The sequence below is a fragment of the Gadus chalcogrammus genome, unplaced genomic scaffold (assembly GCF_026213295.1).
Source record: "Gadus chalcogrammus isolate NIFS_2021 unplaced genomic scaffold, NIFS_Gcha_1.0 GACHA122, whole genome shotgun sequence".
NCBI classification, from domain to species: Eukaryota; Metazoa; Chordata; class Actinopteri; order Gadiformes; family Gadidae; genus Gadus; species Gadus chalcogrammus.
In genome coordinates this window covers 24,166-42,500 of record NW_026613557.1, presented here as the reverse complement: position 1 = coordinate 42,500, position 18,335 = coordinate 24,166, and the positions used below count along the sequence as shown (strand labels likewise).

Below are 18,335 nucleotides of genomic sequence, written 5' to 3'. Positions count from 1 at the left end.
CAGCCCTTCTTAGTAGTAGAAACACGGTAGAGACTCTTGTCGTGAAGCATCCAGCCCTGAAGTGTCAATTCATCTGTTGAATGTAAAAGAACATCCTGAACCAACAGAGAACTGCTTATCTTACGGTCTTCGTTACGGACACACAACCCTGAGACCTGACCTTAACAGACCACATAGAAGCATGACCTCAATAGACGACAATAGAAACCTGACCTTAGTAGACCACAATATGAATCACAGAAGCAGAGGGTGTTTTTTAAATTAATGTTAATGACGCGATTTATTTAATAACTTGGATAAAACCCTCACCGAGTTCATCCAGTAAGTGCTCTCTCCCCTCTTTCCAGGGTGACGGTGAGTCTAGGACAGGACAGAGGAATACAGAAGATATGAGCTCTAAAACAGAACGACATCGTCTCTATTAGAGACGATGTCGTTCTGTTTTAGAGCTCATATCGATATATATAGATGATTAGAGTCTAAGCATCACAGGACCCACAGCCAACCAAACACAAAGTCCATAATATTAATACTAATTAAAATAGCAATAACTACAGTTATCAATATCATTATCGTTGCTATTGTTGCAATTATTCATATTAGTAGGCCTAACACAAATTCTAACAAATACAATAACGATCATTATCATTGCTATTATTACAGGTTGAGCGCGCGCATTGCACGCTCAGCCTCGAGTTGTAATTAAACCCATAGCTGTAATGTGGAAACCCCAGTCGATAATGGAACACATTTCCGAGCACATAATATAATTACATTTTGCCTATAATGTTACAACGTGTAACATTTAGGTTCAGCTATAACGTAATGAAGCAAGCATAATAATTTCCTCTCTGCGTTATGAAGCAAGCATCTTTTGCCCGCCAACGGAGCTTCATGCCAATTCATTGTCAACCACGGCCGAGATAACCACCGTAGCATGTCTTTACCTGTTGTGGAAGAGGGAGGGACGGCGGAGAACCAGACGCAGTCGGTCCATAATATCGTAATGACCACGGAAGAGGCAGTGAATGAAGGATTGATTAGACCGCGATTTAAGATACCACCGCAGATAAACCGTTGGAACACACAAGACCGGTAACCAAAGCAACGCCAGTAAACAAACCCCTCGAAGCCCAATCCCGACGCGCTACGGCTGTCCGGAGGCTCACACAGCTTTTGGCCGTAATATCATACATTAAAATATATAATATTATACACTATTATATATAGAGCTTTCTCCTCCATGCTGCGGTTCACCGGAGAAGCCCCTGACTGCAGCCCGCAGACGGAGCCCACATGGAGGGGGCGGGCACTCAGTCCACATGGAGCTGTCACGTTAAAATTGTACCGGGGGCGAAAATTGTACCGGCCTACGTCATCGTTTGTTTACATCCTGACAACCTGCCCGGCAACAGACAACGCGATGCAGAAAACATGTTTCCAAACGACGAAATAACATAATACAGATAGCGGATCGCTATCTGTATTATGATAGATAGCGATAACACTTGTTTTTACTTTATATTTGTATTGTATTTAATTGTTTAATCGAAACAATAAAAAAAATTGCCCGCAAAACGGGCGATCGCGTCAAATGACGCGTCAAATCACGTAGGAAGGTTCTTGAACATTCTAGACTATGAAACCTGCTTAAAACACTCAGTTTACTAGCTAAATTCGATTAAACAATTCAATACAATACAAATATAAAGTAAAAACAAGTGTTATCTAGCGATCCGTTATCTGTATTATGTTTCAAGAACCCTCCTACGTCATTTGACGCGATCGCCCGTTTCGCGGGCAAAACATTTGTCATTTGACGCGATCGCCCGTTTTGCGGGCAAATTTTTTTATTGTTTCGATTAAACAATTAAATACAATACATATATAAAGTAAAAACAAGTGTTATCGCTATCTATTACAATACAGATAGATCGAAACAATAAAAAAATTTGCCCGCAAAACGGGCGATCGCGTCAAATGACAAATGTTTTGCCCGCGAAACGGGCGATCGCGTCAAATGACGTAGGAGGGTTCTTGAAACATAATACAGATAACGGATCGCTAGATAACACTTGTTTTTACTTTATATTTGTATTGTATTGAATTGTTTAATCGAATTTAGCTAGTAAACTGAGTGTTTTAAGCAGGTTTCATAGTCTAGAATGTTCAAGAACCTTCCTACGTGATTTGACGCGTCATTTGACGCGATCGCCCGTTTTGCGGGCAATTTTTTTTATTGTTTCGATTAAACAATTAAATACAATACAAATATAAAGTAAAAACAAGTGTTATCGCTATCTATCATAATACAGATAGCGATCCGCTATCTGTATTATGTTATTTCGTCGTTTGGAAACATGTTTTCTGCATCGCGTTGTCTGTTGCCGGGCAGGTTGTCAGGATGTAAACAAACGATGACGTAGGCCGGTACAATTTTCGCCCCCGGTACAATTTTAACGTGACAGAGCCAGGCCCCCAGGATAGGCATATACTTCCGCAATCCACCCGTGCTCAGAGGCCAAGCCTGGTATTGCAGCTGTTTAGCTGGGAGTGGACGGGGGTCCGTCATTTCATGCGGCCCAGAAGTAGATATCGCCGTCCACTCCAATACAAGTGGGGAACAGGATTGTGTCTCCTCAAGAAATGTCTGGATATCAATCAAAGGCTCATAATTATATTTCTACCCTGTTCTAAAAAAATTTAAGTTTTTTCTTTTCAAAACGCCTCCTCAAGCGTTTTATTAGCAGTTTACGTTGGGTACGCAGCTGAAAGGAGCCGTACTGAAACAAACGGCTCCATGCTATGGACATATTTTGAAGTGCACGGCTCCATTAACTTCCGAATTAACTTCCATTAACTCCATTAACTTCCAAAGTCTGAGATTTGTCCTTTACTTGACATGAATGGCGTTGAACACGGATATATAACACACATATCATTGAAATAGCTGGAACAGGCACGCACGTATTGATTACCTGAATGATTATGGGAGACCTACGTAATTTTCATTATATTGTAAATTCTCTGATATTAACATTTCAGTTGCGTTGGTAGGTATTTCATTTTAATTTGCTTGTTTAGCTATGTATGACAGGGTTATGGTTAGCTATGTATGACAGTTGACAATGTTGGTGTATTACAATTCAATATTTGGGTAGGCTACTCCAACTTCGTTGCTGGTCGATATGTAAATATTTACTTTTATATAAATTATTGATTGCATTCTTCGTAAAAAAGTTAGTTGGAAGGAATCTGTTTCTTAAGCAATAACATTGAACTGAATTTTTTAGGCCTACATACGTTTACTATGTTACTATGGTATTATATGGAGCAATCTTACATATTTATGAAGTTTCCAGATCAATAAAGTTCTATCTCTTTTTATTTGAACTGCCTGTATGTCCTCTTGATTATAGTACTGTATTACAGTGTGTACCTTGGTTATCAGCTATCATAGAATGGTGTCCAAATGGCTGCATGTGTAAGAAATAGGATTTGAACCAAGTGTTACAATAAAAAAAGCTTTTATTAAAAGACCCCCCACCCCAAATTTGAACAAAACACAGTGTTTGGCTGTTTGGCTGGGGCAGAAGAGTAAGGAAAGGAATGAGAGGAAGAACAGTGAAATGAATGAACAGTGTGATAAACGCAAATGATTACCCAAAAGGTTATAATTACTGATTTATCAAATACGCAGAGAAGAGCATCATCGAATAAAGATTAAGGACCTGGATTATATCTTACAGTATTGAAAACTGTTGAAATTACAATTCAGAGTGGAGGAGGCTGAAGGCATTGGCCCTAAAAGTGTCAGTTTCACCCACTCTGGATTATCGCTTCAATTGACTGTGAAATGCTTTTTAAAAAAATGTCATTTGCCCTATTGGTGAAATGAACCTTGTCTTTTGGGTATAAACCACAGCAGTTAAACCTTATCCCAGGATGCTCTACGCTGTTGCCTCCTAGCTCTACACTAACAAATGGGTTCATCACACTGTTCACCCATTTCCTAGCGTAATTTAGCTTCCCCGGATGGTCAGCCCTCCACCGGCGTCTCTCGTTGATGTTAGAGTAGACGATCTGCATTGCTGGGAACTGCCGGTGGAGGTACTGCAGGTCCTGCTTCATTGCGGCAACAACCTCAACTCCCTCCAGGCGTCCGAGGTCGTTGCCGCCACAGTGGATGAGCAGGACATCCGGGGCTGTTGTTCCTCTCAGGGACTGCAGGAAGAAAGGGATGAGGGTCTTCCATCTCAGCCCACCCCAGCCAAACCAACTGACCCTGGCCTCTAGGCCAAGGTGGGGGCCACAGGTTTCCTTGGCTCTCTCCTCTCCACGGCGGACGTAGCTGTCCCCGATAATCCACACTTCTGGCCCTAAAGATTACAAAACACAGATTACTATACATGTAAATACAGAGTGAGGGGACTGTTAATTTATAGAACAATGTAGCTTAATATATCATATTCATACAGTCATTAGCTTATGTCATATGCAGTATTTGTATGAATTCAGTAAACATGTAATTCTAATCATTTGTCATATTAGGGGACACACAGACAATACAAAATGATGTTCTGTGAATATATTCTCCTTAGTCAAGCTAAATACTTACTTTTAATAAGGGATTGCCCTGGTACTCCAGCCCTTGTCTTTTCCATTTGATTTTCAATAGCTACAATATAAATATAAGAAAAAAGGATTAAGGTATCTAGCAAACATCCACTGTAGACATCCCATGGTAGCATACTTTAATATTTCTGGATAGCTGAAATGTTTTACATTATTTAACATTATAGAGGTCTATTAAGAAACATATTTTATGCAAAACTCATAAGAAACTTTAAAATGTTAAGCCTAAACTTACGATTTCGATGAGCTGATGCTGCGCACATGGAACGAGACGGTAGATCGGAGTGGGGGATGGGCAACCCTACCTTATACATTGATGATCATGCGAACATTCTCCCTTTTCCACCGAACTCACTTGAAGATAATCATCGATTAATACGTTTTGCTAATGCCTGCTCAAGTTATTTAAATACTTCATTCTATGGATATCTGAAAATATTTACAGATGGTTCTAAAGATCCCAAAGGACAATGTGGTATTGGCATATATATTCCAGAATTTGAAAAAGGATATGGATATAGAGTGGGTGACTTTATCAGTATACTCAATCGAGATGGCCACAATAATAACCGCTCTTAGATGGGTTGTAGATATTACGTTTTATAACAGATAATTCAATACGTGAAGATTTGGTGATAGAGGTAAAGCATCTTCTTTTAAATATTATAAGCCTTGGTTTAGTTATTCAGTTCTGTTGGATTCTAGCCCACCATGGAATATATGGCAATGAAATTGCTGATAAATTAGCTAAAAGATACTAACCTAATTAGAAGAATTTAACCTTAAGTATATATATTTATTTTTATTTATTCATTTCTTTTGTTAGTTTGTTTTATTTTGTTTATTTTGTTACGTTAGTTTGGTTTTTTCTTTGAATTTATTTGTATGATTTAAAGTATGATTTGCCAACGTCCTTGTCCTTGTCAACGTCCTTGTCACAAACTCCTGTGTAGTAGTCCAGTAGGTCGCGGTATATGGGGAAAAACTATGATCCGCCACTAAACTAGAAGAAGAAGAAGATCTCTGCATCCGGTACGTCACGGACTAGGTCACATGTCCTGGCCGCATACCGCGGAAGCAAATCGCTCCTGTATGTTACCATGCGCCACTGAGCAGTTTGCATAGGAATGAATGGGCGGCCATTTTCCAGTCCGTGGTCCATCCTTTATTATGTCCATGCATGGAGCGGGCTGGCACTCCGCCCACATGGAGGGGGCGGGCACTCAGTCCACATGGAGGGGGCTGGCACTCCGCCCACATGGAGGGGGCGGGCACTCAGTCCACATGGAGGGGGCGGCCACTCAGTTCACATTGAGGACTGGTCAAACAGCATTTCTGATCCCGTTTCTGACCTGAAATTAGCTGAAATGTACCTGAAATTACCTGAAATTAGAGTGTGCCCGCCCGAGCGAGTGATGCATAAAACATGCAAGTAAGTGAGACTGTCAAAATGCTTAATATATTTAGTAATATTCATGCAATTGTGTATTATGTCTTGTTAACTACTTAATCGTCAAATCCCGCCGGCGAGAAAGTTTTAGTTACACCTAGCATGTTCCCCCCAACATGCTAGGTCAATTTTCAGCATCATAAGGTTGAGTATTCATAGGACGCATCCTTCGTAGATCGCGTCCTTCGAAGGATGCGGCCTTCGTAGACCGCGAAGGACACTCCGAAGGCCGAAGAAATGGGACGGTCTAGCCTACGGAGCATTTCCGGTTTACGTAACAAACCGTTACCTCCCTTTATTTTGCGTGACCACGCGCTGCTCCTGTCACCTAGCAACCCTTAGTATACAGAAGTTAAACCGGACAGCGTGAAAGAAAGAACAAAGAAACCAACAAAAATTATTATTGATCATTATGTTTTTGTATATAGTAGTTATATAATAATTGTTGTAAATAGTCACATGAAGGTTTTTTGTTGTAAATAGTTTTATTGTTGTACATATGTTTTATAAGTTATATACGAATACATTAGTCAATACAAAAAAGGTTAGTTAGGGTTAGGGTTTTAATAAATAGTTAATCAAAAAAGTTAGTTAAATAGTTAGTTAATAAATAGTTAAATAAGTTAGTTTCAATAAATATGTAAATAATAATAGTTTAATATACATCTATTGATGCACTTAGACACATCATCAGTGATGGAACCTGGGGTCATTGGGTGTTTCGGGTCTCGCAACATCATACACCCTCAACCAGGCGACCCAGCCGGGATTGATCAAGTCCCAACTTGTGTCTAAGTAGCATGTACCCACGGATCGCCCCTCTTGATCCACAGCCATCTAGAGGCCTTCTCAGCTGCCTCTGTGGTGGTCTTGATGGCCTTTCTCTGACGTGCACCTGTGACTCCAAGCATGCTGTATGCTTTGCAGAGAGATCGCGCTGCAAAGCCTCTACAGCCCACCTCTATTGGCACACACCGGGCACGCCACCCCCGTCTGCGGCACTCCTCCACTAAGTTGGCATACTTGGCACGCTTCCTCTCATTGGCCTCTTCCATGCGCTCCTCCCAGGGAACTGTCAGCTCCAGTAGGACCACCTGTTTGGTTGAATCTGAGAACAGAACTATGTCTGGTCTCAGGGTGGTTTCCACGATTTGCTCTGGGAATTTGAGCTGCTTCCCCAGGTCGGCCTTCATCTGCCAGTCCGGTGCGGTTCCAAGAAGTCCCGCTGCCCCCCTTGGCTTGGGCTTAGGCTTCTCCCCTGCTCGAATGAAAGCAATCGCCTGCCTTGCTGGTCGGAGAGGCTTGTTCTGGGTGATGCTAGTGAAGATGGTTTCTGCTATCGCCTTCAGCACCTGGTCGTGGCGCCAAGTGTAGCGTCCTTCTCCCAGGGCTTTGGAGCAACAGCTGAGGATGTGCTCTAGCGTTCCCCTTCTGAGGCACAGAGGACATGATGGTGCGTCAACCTTGCCCCAGCAGAAGAGGTTGGATGGGCTGGGCAAGACGTCATAGACGGACGCAATCAGGAACTTGATCCGGTAAGGCTCAGCTTGCCAAAGCTCAGACCAGGAGATCTTGCGGTCCACTGCCTGTTCCCATCTCGTCCATGCGCCTTGCTGTCGCATCCCCACCATCTGGCTAGCACGCAGTTCCTCCACGCCAGTTCTTACTTCCTCTTGGACCAATCGGCGTCTGTCTTTGCCCAGGGCTTTGTCGTAGCGTGTGGTTGCAACGCTACCAAGCCCTGCTCGTCCAGATGACACTGGGCCGACCAGCACGCTGTGACGCAAGCGTGACTCCGCCTGCTCGACTGCTTCCTGCGCCCTCCACTTCCTTCCAGTCCTGACTTCGATGCCAGCCTGGGAGACCTTTGGATCACTGGATTCCCTGTACTGCAGCACCTCCCTTGCACGGGTTACCATGAACTCCTCATTCAGGCTGCTAATGGGGAGCTTCAGTTTGTTGTTGTGCCCGTATAGAGCGATGCTACTCAGGCTTCGTGGCAGGCCCAGCCATCTACGGAGGTAACGGCTGATCCTCCTCTCGAAGCCCTGTACTGTTGTTATTGGGAACTCGTACACAAGCAGGGGCCACAGAATCCTGGGGAGAACACCATGCTGGTAAATCCAGGCCTTGAATTTACCAGGCAGACCCGACTTGTCCACTGCTGTCAGCCACGCCTCCAGCTCCCGATTTGTGGCTTTGATGGATGCAGCGTCCTTCAGGGTGCAATCAAAGGTCTTTCCGAGGCTCTTGATGGGTTTCTCGGTGACTGATGGAATCTGGGTGCCGTCCAGAGAGAAGCGGAACTTATCAGTCACTTTCCCTCTCTTGAGCACCAGGGACCTAGATTTTGCAGGCTTGAAACACATCCGAGCCCAGGTGATGATCTTCTCCAAGCCCTGAAGGATCCATCGGCACCCCGGCACTGACGTCGTCGTTACTGTCAGGTCGTCCATAAAGGCTCTGATGGGGGGCTGGCGGACTCCAGACTTGGTGATCGGACCTCTGCACTCGACTTCTGCTGACTTGACCAGCATGTTCATGGCCAAGGCAAAGAGAATCACTGAAATAGTGCATCCAGTGATGATCCCTTTCTCCAGCCGATGCCACTCAGATGTGACCGTCCCAGAGGTGACTCTCAGCTTGAAACTCTTGTAATAGTCCAAGATAAGGTCCCTAATTTTACCTGGGACATGGTGCCGGTCCAGTGCTGTTTCCACTAGCTTATGAGGAATGGATCCATAAGCGTTGGTGAGATCGAGCCACAGCACTGCTAGGTCTCCTTTCCCTTCTCTTGCCTCTCTGATCAACTGTGTGACCACACCTGTATGTTCGAGGCATCCTGGCACCTTTGGGATTCCGCCCTTCTGTACAGAGGTGTCGATGTACTCGTTCTTCAGGAGGAACTCCGTCAACCGACGGGATAGGATGGCGAAGAATATCTTCCCCTCAACGCTGAGCAGCGAGATCGTTCTGAACTGCTCGATGTTCTTAGCATTCTCCTCCTTGGGAATCCAGACACCTTCTGCAAATCTCCATTGTTGGGCTACCTTTCCCCTCCTCCAGATAACCCTCAGGATCTTCCACAGCCGGTGAAGGAGTCTGGGACACCTCTTGTATAGTTTGTAGGGCACTCCGCTTGGTCCAGGGGCTGAACTGGCTCTGGCTGCCTTGACAACTTCCTGAATCTCCTTCCAACTGGGCTCCTTGCTGTTGAAGTCTGTGGTGGGTCCTGGGGGCTCTATCAAAGATCTGTAGGGACCTAGGTCTTCCTCCCAAGCAGCATCACTGTATGTGTTGCAGAGATGGTTGTCAATCTCCTCTTTGGGACAAACAAGTTTTCCACTTCGTTTTTGCCCAAGCAACTGCTTGGTGACTCCAAAGGGGTTTGCGATGAAGGCAGACCGCCTCTTGGCCCTCTCTTTCCCCCGCCGTCTGTGCCATTCTGCCCTTCGAAGAGTGGTGAGCTTCTTCCTGAGGATGCCGCGAAGTTCTGATAGTGCATCCCTTTCCTCTTCTCGCGCTACCTTGTACTGCCGCTTCAGGACCCGCAGCTCCTGCCTTAACTGGCTGGTTTAATAATAATAAACAATGTTAAATATAAAAGAACATAAGTTATTTGTCCACCAAACGCTCCAAAATTGAGAAAAACCTATCCATTCTTTCCCTGCTCTCCTGGGCTCTTCTCTCCTCTGCCTCCCTTTGTAGCCTCATGTCCTCTTTATTAACTGGAACATTTACATTTTACATTTAGGGCATTTAGCAGACGCTTTTATCCAAAGCGACTTACAATAAGTACATTTGTCATAAGAAGTGCATCAATATATCGCTGTCGGTACAGAAAGGATGTTCATAGAACCAAGTGCAAGTACCACAATCGCTAGGCTAATCAATTCCCTGTGTTACAGCCATGATAGCAGCTACTGCAGTTGCTACACAGTTAAGTACTATAATACAATACAATACAACACAGTGTACAATGGTGGCCAGAAGGGGGAGGGTGGCTATGCAGAGTCAAGGTGGACTCTGAACAGGTGAGTCTTGAGTCCTTTTCGGAAGATAGTGAGCGACTCTGGAACATGTCTTCCTCTCTGTCCCTCTTTCTGGACCTTGGCCCTCGCTGTCTTTCCTCCTCCTGATCCTTGTCCTCCACCTCCTGATCCACCACTGCTGTACTTGGCCCTGGTGTGTTCTCAGGGATGGAGGCAATTAGGACAGGGGGGTTGGTGGAATGCCTCTGTCCCAATACCTCATCCATGGGGACAAACCAGGGCCAAGTGGCAGCACCGGGTTTCCCACCTACCCCCTCTCCTGACCCTGGATACTTGCAATCCTAAGGCAGAGGAAATCAATCATGGCAGTTAACAACAACAGCAGTATCAAAACAAATTTCAGCAAAAGTGTTTATTAACTTGCATGGTTAAAACAAATAATGTATATTTAAAATGACATGTACATACTTTATTTATTTATTTTAAATTGTCCCATTTTTTCTTTGCCTGCAGGGGAGTCACCTTCCCCTGCAGGCCTATTTTCTCCAGAATTGTCCTAAACAGAGACATTATTAATCAGAGAAAACAAGAGACACATTTATCAATCATGTTAATAGCCCATGTTAACAATAGGCCATTTATAATATATATATTTGACCATCTTCTAAAGGTTACATTTAAATTAGCCCTCATCCTATATGAAGCCCATAATAATAAGACAACCAGTAGAAGTTAAAACACCCTTTTTCTTTGTGTTTTTCTAGTGCTGTCTAGTACTGATGCGAGCTGTGACTTTTTTTGTCTTTCTTTCTTTAATAACCCAAAATAGGACATCGTAGTAAACGATTTCTGGGGATGTTGTATCTGTCCTGCTGTTTAATGAGGGTTAATTTAACTAACCTTTACAAGATGGTCAAATGTAGATATATAAATGGCCTATAATATTTTTTATAAACTAACTTACGATATAAATAAACGATTGTTTTCCTTACCCCCAAGCCACACTTGCTGAGTATTTCACCCCGGTGAAGAGCTCATCGTTCTCCCCCCTCAATAGAATAAATCGAGCAGTATGCTGCTGGCTCCCTAAACCAAAACCAAATGTTAGAATTAGTTTTGCTTCACACTACCAAACAAAAGCAGCTTAAATAGCAAAATAACCAAGTTAACTGTGTAATCAATCCCAACGTCTGTAACGTTACGGTCTGAAAACCAGGGTCAACAACCTGTGTTCGCGTTGGTCCATTTATCTAACGTTACAGAATAGCAAATTATCTATATAATCGCCACAATTTCGGTAAATATAACCATTTTGACCTCTTAAATTTGAAACTATAGGGCTTAACGGGTGTTCTTAGTTAACGTTACAGCGTCACTAACTGTAACATTACCTTACTTATATTGCCTATTACTTTAATGAAAAAAGTTTTAAGGGCCCTTGTTTTTTTTTAACATTTGTATCGTTAACTACTCGAGTGACTAGAAACCAAATACTTACATTTAAATGCAAAACTTAAATCGCCGTTCTCCGCCATCTCCATTGATTGAGTGCGCAATGAATCTTGGGAGGGATACGTTGGGCCGTGAAGGATCTTGGGATACGTTGGGCCGTGAAGGATACAGCCGATGCATCCTTCAAATCCGGGAAAAGAAGGCTGCATTCGTAGGCCGCATTTGAAGGACCCTTGGAATTGGGACAGCACTTGGCGCGTCGCTGTGACGCAATCGGCGTCGACGCATCCTTCGAATGCAGCCTTCGAAGGATGCGTCCTAGGAATTGGGACACAGCCATAGTCATGTCATACACCGTTTGAAAGCTTAGAATCTCAGGAATGTCAACCAATGTCAACCATTCGGTGGAATAAATATGTTTAGTGAATATAGATCAAATATATCCTAGTGTCTTAGGTCAAAATAGCCCCCCTCACCCTCCCCCACCCTTGGTGCATTCTTACTTTATCGTCGTTGTGGATATCCTTAGCAATGAGTTGATACTTCATGTTGGGTCTTGAAATGTTCATAAGAGTCCACAGAAATAGAATATCAATATTATATTAGTCTAATTACATTGTGTATATGCACAAGCCATCTTATACAAAGCAGCCGAAAAATAGAAAACCGAAACGCTGCAATGTTTTTTTGTAGAAAACTGCTTTTATGTTTATACTGGTTTTCTTTGACTTTTAGAGACACCATCAATATACAAGTTATAGCCTACTCCATGGCTGATCTATTGCACTACGAGGGCCTACTTTTATTATTCCATTGTATTAGCCTACTCAACATTACAGACAACAATCTCTTTTATTTCCAGACAAAACTGAAGACCAGGAACTGGAACCTGGGAACCTGGTATGTAATATGTGTGTAATGCTGGAGGTTGTATGTATAGCCGGATGAAATTGTCTGATGACTAGTTGAATAGTGTAGTTTTTTATCACTGAAAACTCATCAGTAGTAGTGGCCTTTGTTTGCATACCATTTTGTGGTTTTGGGAGAGTAGGGTGTCAAGTACAGACACAAATAATTTTTCTTTCTTCTTCAAGGAAGATGATGTTGTCCTGAAGGACAAAATTCAGGCAGCAGCATGGTGCCAGTTACAGTCTTTCAAGGACAGCGTTTCTCTCCCAGAGGTCATTGGGATGGAAGGTTGGGAGCAGATGGCAGCATCAACACAGCGCAAATCCCATGACGGCGGGGATGAGGAAGAAACGTGGAAACCATTCCAATTCTCATTCAGATTACATACTGATATGAACTGTTCTGGGTGGAGATGATGGACAGGAGAAACCTGAAGGTGTTTGACTCTTTTGAGTCAAACACCTCTCCCCCTCCCCGTCCCCCCTCCCCGTCCCCCTCCCCATGACGCCTGCGCCACACGACTCCAATGTAGTCTGATGATGCAGCATAATGGCGGCGCTTTGCAGCTATGGCGGCGGTGACGGCGATGTCGGGCGACAGAGCGTGAAGCGAGAGTGGCGTCCACCTCACTGAGGAAGGCGTCAGTGTGTTCCCCCCCCCCCCCCCCCCCGTTGAGACTTTGTTTGTTCTACTCTTTATTATTGATTTGTCTTTTATGTTAATAGTTTACAATCTATTTTTTGTAGTTGTTATTTTTTAATTGTTTTGTTGAATAAAAAGACTGTCGTTAGTGCTCCTGTGATTGGTGTAACTTAATGTGCTTCACACATGTAGCTTTTCATTATGTCTATTGAGGTAAATTTTTTGCCCTAGATGTGGTCACTTCGTTATTCCTCACATTACATCTGTTAAGGTCATACCTTTGGGTCCCAGTCTTCATAGTTCCCCCAATCTTATTTTGGCTCTTACTGGGCCTGTAACTCTCACTGACAGACGGTTACAGGAGTTCGCACACGTTGCATTGTTTACAGGCAAGGGTGGATTACCGCACGGGCACACCGGGCACATGCCCAGCGGCCCAAGGGCGGTGGGGGGCCCTAAGCCAGAGCTTCTGTGTGAAGTCGCTGTTTGTAACTTTTAATGTTGCATTGTCGAAGCAATCAGTAGAGAAATACAAAAATTCAAGCGAAAACAGCAATTGTAGGCCTATTAATACTGAGTAAAAAAAAAAAAGATCACTAGGGGGCACTATTTCAGTTAGTGAATTTGAGACTGGTCACGAACAAGGCACTGTGATTTAAACATGGAGCAACGGCGAACGTTTGTAACGTGAACTCTTAAGTGGAACCTAAATAGGTCCATGAGTGGAACAGCTTAGCGAAAAAAAAATAAACAAGATTAAATGTATTTGCAAGTCGTTTTGGCTATGCTTAACTTTATAATAGTTCCATCGTACGCAGCAAGAAAGATACCCAGTCACAATACTCCCGTACCATCTGTTTGTATAATTTAATTAACAGCATGGGCTCCCGCTAGCTTAACATAGTATTAGCCTACCGTTTACTCTTGCATTAACAAGAGCAGCGGAAATCTGCTCAATCGTCAATGTGGTCGGAGTGCCCACCCCCTCGATGTGGACTGAGTGCCCGCCCCCTCCATGTGGGCGGAGTGCCGGCCCCCTCCATGTGGACTGAGTGCCGCCCCCTCCATGTGGGCTCCGTCTGCGGTCTGCAGTCAGGGGTACTTGGTTCACCGGACTGCACTGCAGCCTTCACTTTGGGAAACAGCCAAAGTGTCACATTGCAAATCCTCATCAACGCGCTCGCCGGTGCAGGGCGCTACAAATCAAATCTTGTAGCAGGATTTTTCTAGCAAAATATTTGCCCGATTCGCGTCTCTACGTTGAATTTGTATGGAGTCATGTCGCCCCTTCGCGATTGGTGGGGACGCACCTTCACTTGTGCGACAGGCCTGCTATTCTATAGCAGTAAGTAAGTAAGTAAATCGCATCATGGAATGCACGCCATTGCACGGTTCTCAGCTGAGTCAGTCAGACTCAGTGGAGTTAGTGCTACCGGAAACTCGTTCGTTCGCTCAGTCGATTTTCCGGTGACTCGAATGGTGAACGAGACGGCCCAACGAACAAGAGAACCGGTTCGGTTCGGTTCGTCCTAAAGACTCGTTCATTCGAACCGGTTCGCGAACGAACGAGCCAACACTAGTGCGTGTGTGTTCTTACCTGCGCGTGTGTCGATTGCGGAGCCGTTATGTTTGAAAGCATAACGTGTTACCTGGGCGAGTGTCGCTGCGGTGTGTGCGCGTGCGTGTGTGTTCTTACCTGCGCGTGTGTCGATGGCGGAGCCGTTGCGGTCAAAAACATAACCTCTTACCTGGGCGAGTGTGTCGCTGCCTTTGTATTGGCTAGCGGTGTGTGTGCGTGCGTGTGCGTGTATGTGTGTGTGCTTCCGTGTATGTTTGTGCACAGCTGCGTATGTGTGCGGTGTGTGTGTTCGGTGTGTGTGTGGATGCGGTGTGTATGTGCGCGTTTGCAGTGTATGCATGCGTTTGCGTGTGTTGTGTGTGTGTGAGAGCTGCAGGCTGCTTGGCACGTGCACACTGACCAACTTGAGTAACTGGTGCGACAGGCCTGCTATTATATAGAAGTAAGACTAGAGTGTCCGTGTGTGCGTTGCCTGCGCTCAACCTCCAGTTGTTTTCAAACCCATAGCAATATTATGGAAACCCCGGTCGATATTGTATTTAATTTCTGAGCGCATAATGTCGTAACATTTTGCCTATAATGTTACAACGTATAATATATAGGGTTCACCTATAACACAATGAAGCAAGCATAATAATTTTCTTCTTACTTCATGAGGCAAGCATAATATTTTTAAGTTTGCCGTATTTGTATATCAGAAGATTCGACCCTGAGGGTTTTTCACACTTGATGCTTTATATGCGGACATCGATGTCGTTCGGACATCGATGTCGTTCAGACATCAGTAGAATCAAGGGGGGTGGGCTTGCAAGGGGCGGGATTGGACGCATGGTCGAAGTTCGCAAGAGGCGGGATAAGTGCGGCCGCTGACACTGTAGTTTGTTTTGGTCTGACCGCAGACAGCACGGAGGCAGAACAGGCAGAACTCATCGCAATCATCTTAAATGTTACTGCAACGATGCATCATATATTCGTTTGCATTCACAACATCCGAAGCATCGATCAATGAAAGATAAGACTATGAGCTAGAGACAAATTGAAGAAAAGACGAAGAAGAAGGGCGTCGCGAACGAAACCGGAGAAGGAGAGTGTATTTTATTGCTTAAAGGTCCCATGGCATGAAAATCTCACTTTATGAAGTTTTCTAACATTAATATGAGTTCCCCTAGCCTGCCTATCGTCTCCCAGTGGCTAAAACTTGTGTTCGGTGTAAAACGAGCACTAGCTATCCTGCTCGTCTTTATAAAAAATGGAAGCTCAGGCGTGCTGATTTGTAATGTGGCCCCATATGTCGCCATAAGGGGCCAAGTTACCTCCCCTTTCTCTGACTGGCCCGCCCAGAAAATTCGGCCTGCCAATCATACAATGAGCTATGACCATGTGAGCGCAACATATGTGGTGCTTTGTAGTTTGGATAACCGTTCTGCTTTGATGCTATGGCGCATAAAACGTTGGTTCTTTGACGTCCCTAGTAATTCCATAACCAGACTGTAGTTGGGGTTATCTCCGCCATGGTTGAGAAGGAATTGGGGGAAAGGAACTTTGGCTTTGACTCCCTGAAGTACATGAACCATGACATTGAGGAGAAAGGGATTGATTGTTGTATGCCTCGCCATTGCGATACATCCACTGTAAGCAGAGCGCATGGTACCGTGGCCTCAAGCTGCTCAGGGCCACACCCCCACCCTCCTTCTTGACCCGCTTCTCTCCTCCTCATTTGCATTAAAGCTACTGACACAGAAATGGCACATTTGGGGAAAGCTCAATGTGCGACTGGCTCGTAGTGGCTGTAATTCTGCACCACGGCTGAATTTCAGGAACGTCTTCAAATACTGTGTTTGGGGCCCACTAATACCGATATTAAAGCATCCATGAAGTAGCATGCCATGGGACCTTTAATTTCCCATGGCACAAACACTGGGACAAATGCAGTGGATTTCTTGTTTAAACAGGGTGAGAAAACAGGGAGTGGAAGGATGCGACCATATAATGTTCAGCTAAATGTTGGGTTACAGGGGGATTTGTTTAATGGAAAGTGTAGTAGACTATGCATGCAAATCAATCATTCAACAGATTTTACTGTTATTCAGGGCTCAAAGTGCATTGATACTAAAAAAAATGCATGGCAACTACTATTGGTTAGTTGGAAATAATAATAACAAACAGCTGAAAAATGTGTTCATGTTACAACAGCTAAGGCAGCAACCTACCTAACTATAGTGAACTAAAGCACGGGCTGGTGTGGGGGAGGGTGAGGGGGGGGGGGGGGGGTGTGAGGGCTAGATTACAGATTGTACATTGGCTACCTGACGTGAGAGATGTTTTTTTTTTGTTAACAGAAGAATGCGTCAATGAGATTAAACATCTCTTCAAGTGATCTGGCCAAGACAAGCAGCAGTAGCCTACAGTCACACATAGCCTACACATAAAACATAAGAAAAATAAAACAGCTAATACAGTCGGCAGGGGGGAGGGGGGATTTCAATATCACAAGACATTTCTGGAGGCTCAAGGAGATGGAGAATGTTTAAAGAAAAATAAGGTTTTGCAAAAAAGTGTCTTTGATGGACATAAGGCTCAGGTGGGAGAGTGTGTCGACGGCGGGGCTGTTATCTCAATCTTGCCGTTTTGAAACATCTGCATCCACGTGTGTGCAGTGTGTGTATGCACGTGCATGTGTGTGCGTGTGTGTGTGCATGTGTGTGTGGTGTGTGTGTAGGTGGTGTCCTGCGCTGCATTTGTCTTGAAACGCCTGCATCAGCACGCCCGTGTGTGCAGTGTGTGCATGTGCGTGTGTGTTTGTGCACGTGTGTGTGGATTGTTTGTGTGTGTGTATGCTGTGTTTATGGGTGTGCGTGCGGTGTATGTGTGCTAACCCTATTATTATCACTAAATCTAACAAAAACAATATTTAACATTATCATTGCTATTAATACAATCAATTATATGATTACTGTATTGTAATTCTATTCAGGAGGATAGGATTTAGACTCACTGAAGCGCAGGGAGATGAGGAGGATACTCAGCAGTCCGATGCTCACAATGACAGTGATGTGAAACCATAGAGCTGTTCAGGAGTAGGACACACACACACACACCCACACACACACACACACACACACACACACACACACACACACACACACACACACACACACACACACACGGTCACTTCGGCTAAAAAAGTTTTATGAACATAAATCTTAAATGTATTTGGAGGAAATCATACTTTTTTGGATCATTGTTTTGGACTGGATTATTTCTTTTAAATTCTCTATAAAGGGGCACCTACCAAATCTTCTCTTCCTGGTCTCCTCCCGGTCCAAAGACGTGTCCTCAGGTTCCTGAGAGAGTCCAGGGTCCGGTTCAGAGATGGTGACCATTGTTACTCTCTGACGGCTTCCACGGCATCTGGACTTAGCCTTCTTCTTTGCTCTACCAGCTGGAAAAACAACGTCACTTGTGATCATTCTGACCAATTATCAGCTTGCACTCCGATACCATCAGTGTAAGGAAATGTTTTTCTTCTACTGCCCACAGACTCACGAACGCACTCAAGCACACGCACACGGACACACAGAGTAATGTACACACTGATATATTCATACTGCGTGGCTGTCATTCACAGTCCAGACTCCCTACGGTCTGCAGAATCCCTCCCAGTCTTGAAGAAACA

The 18,335-nt window shown here is 44.3% G+C and overlaps 1 long non-coding RNA gene across 2 annotated transcripts in view; it reads right to left on the bottom strand.

Annotated features, from left to right (window-relative positions):
• Positions 1–18,059, bottom strand: part of LOC130378939 (uncharacterized) — an 18,184-nt gene extending 125 nt beyond the window's left edge. Inside the window, exons 1-4 of one of the 2 annotated variants that reach the window (XR_008895012.1) lie at positions 17,952–18,059; positions 17,655–17,726; positions 310–360; positions 1–73 (exon numbers count right to left, since the gene is read on the bottom strand). The exon at positions 1–73 is cut by the window's left edge and continues 125 nt beyond it. This is a non-coding gene — a long non-coding RNA (uncharacterized LOC130378939). Of the gene's footprint in view, positions 74–309; positions 361–947; positions 1,035–17,654; positions 17,727–17,951 lie in introns of those variants that run through there. The other variant, XR_008895013.1, reaches the window with a different exon arrangement.
• Between the last annotated feature and the right edge of the window lie 276 nt (positions 18,060–18,335).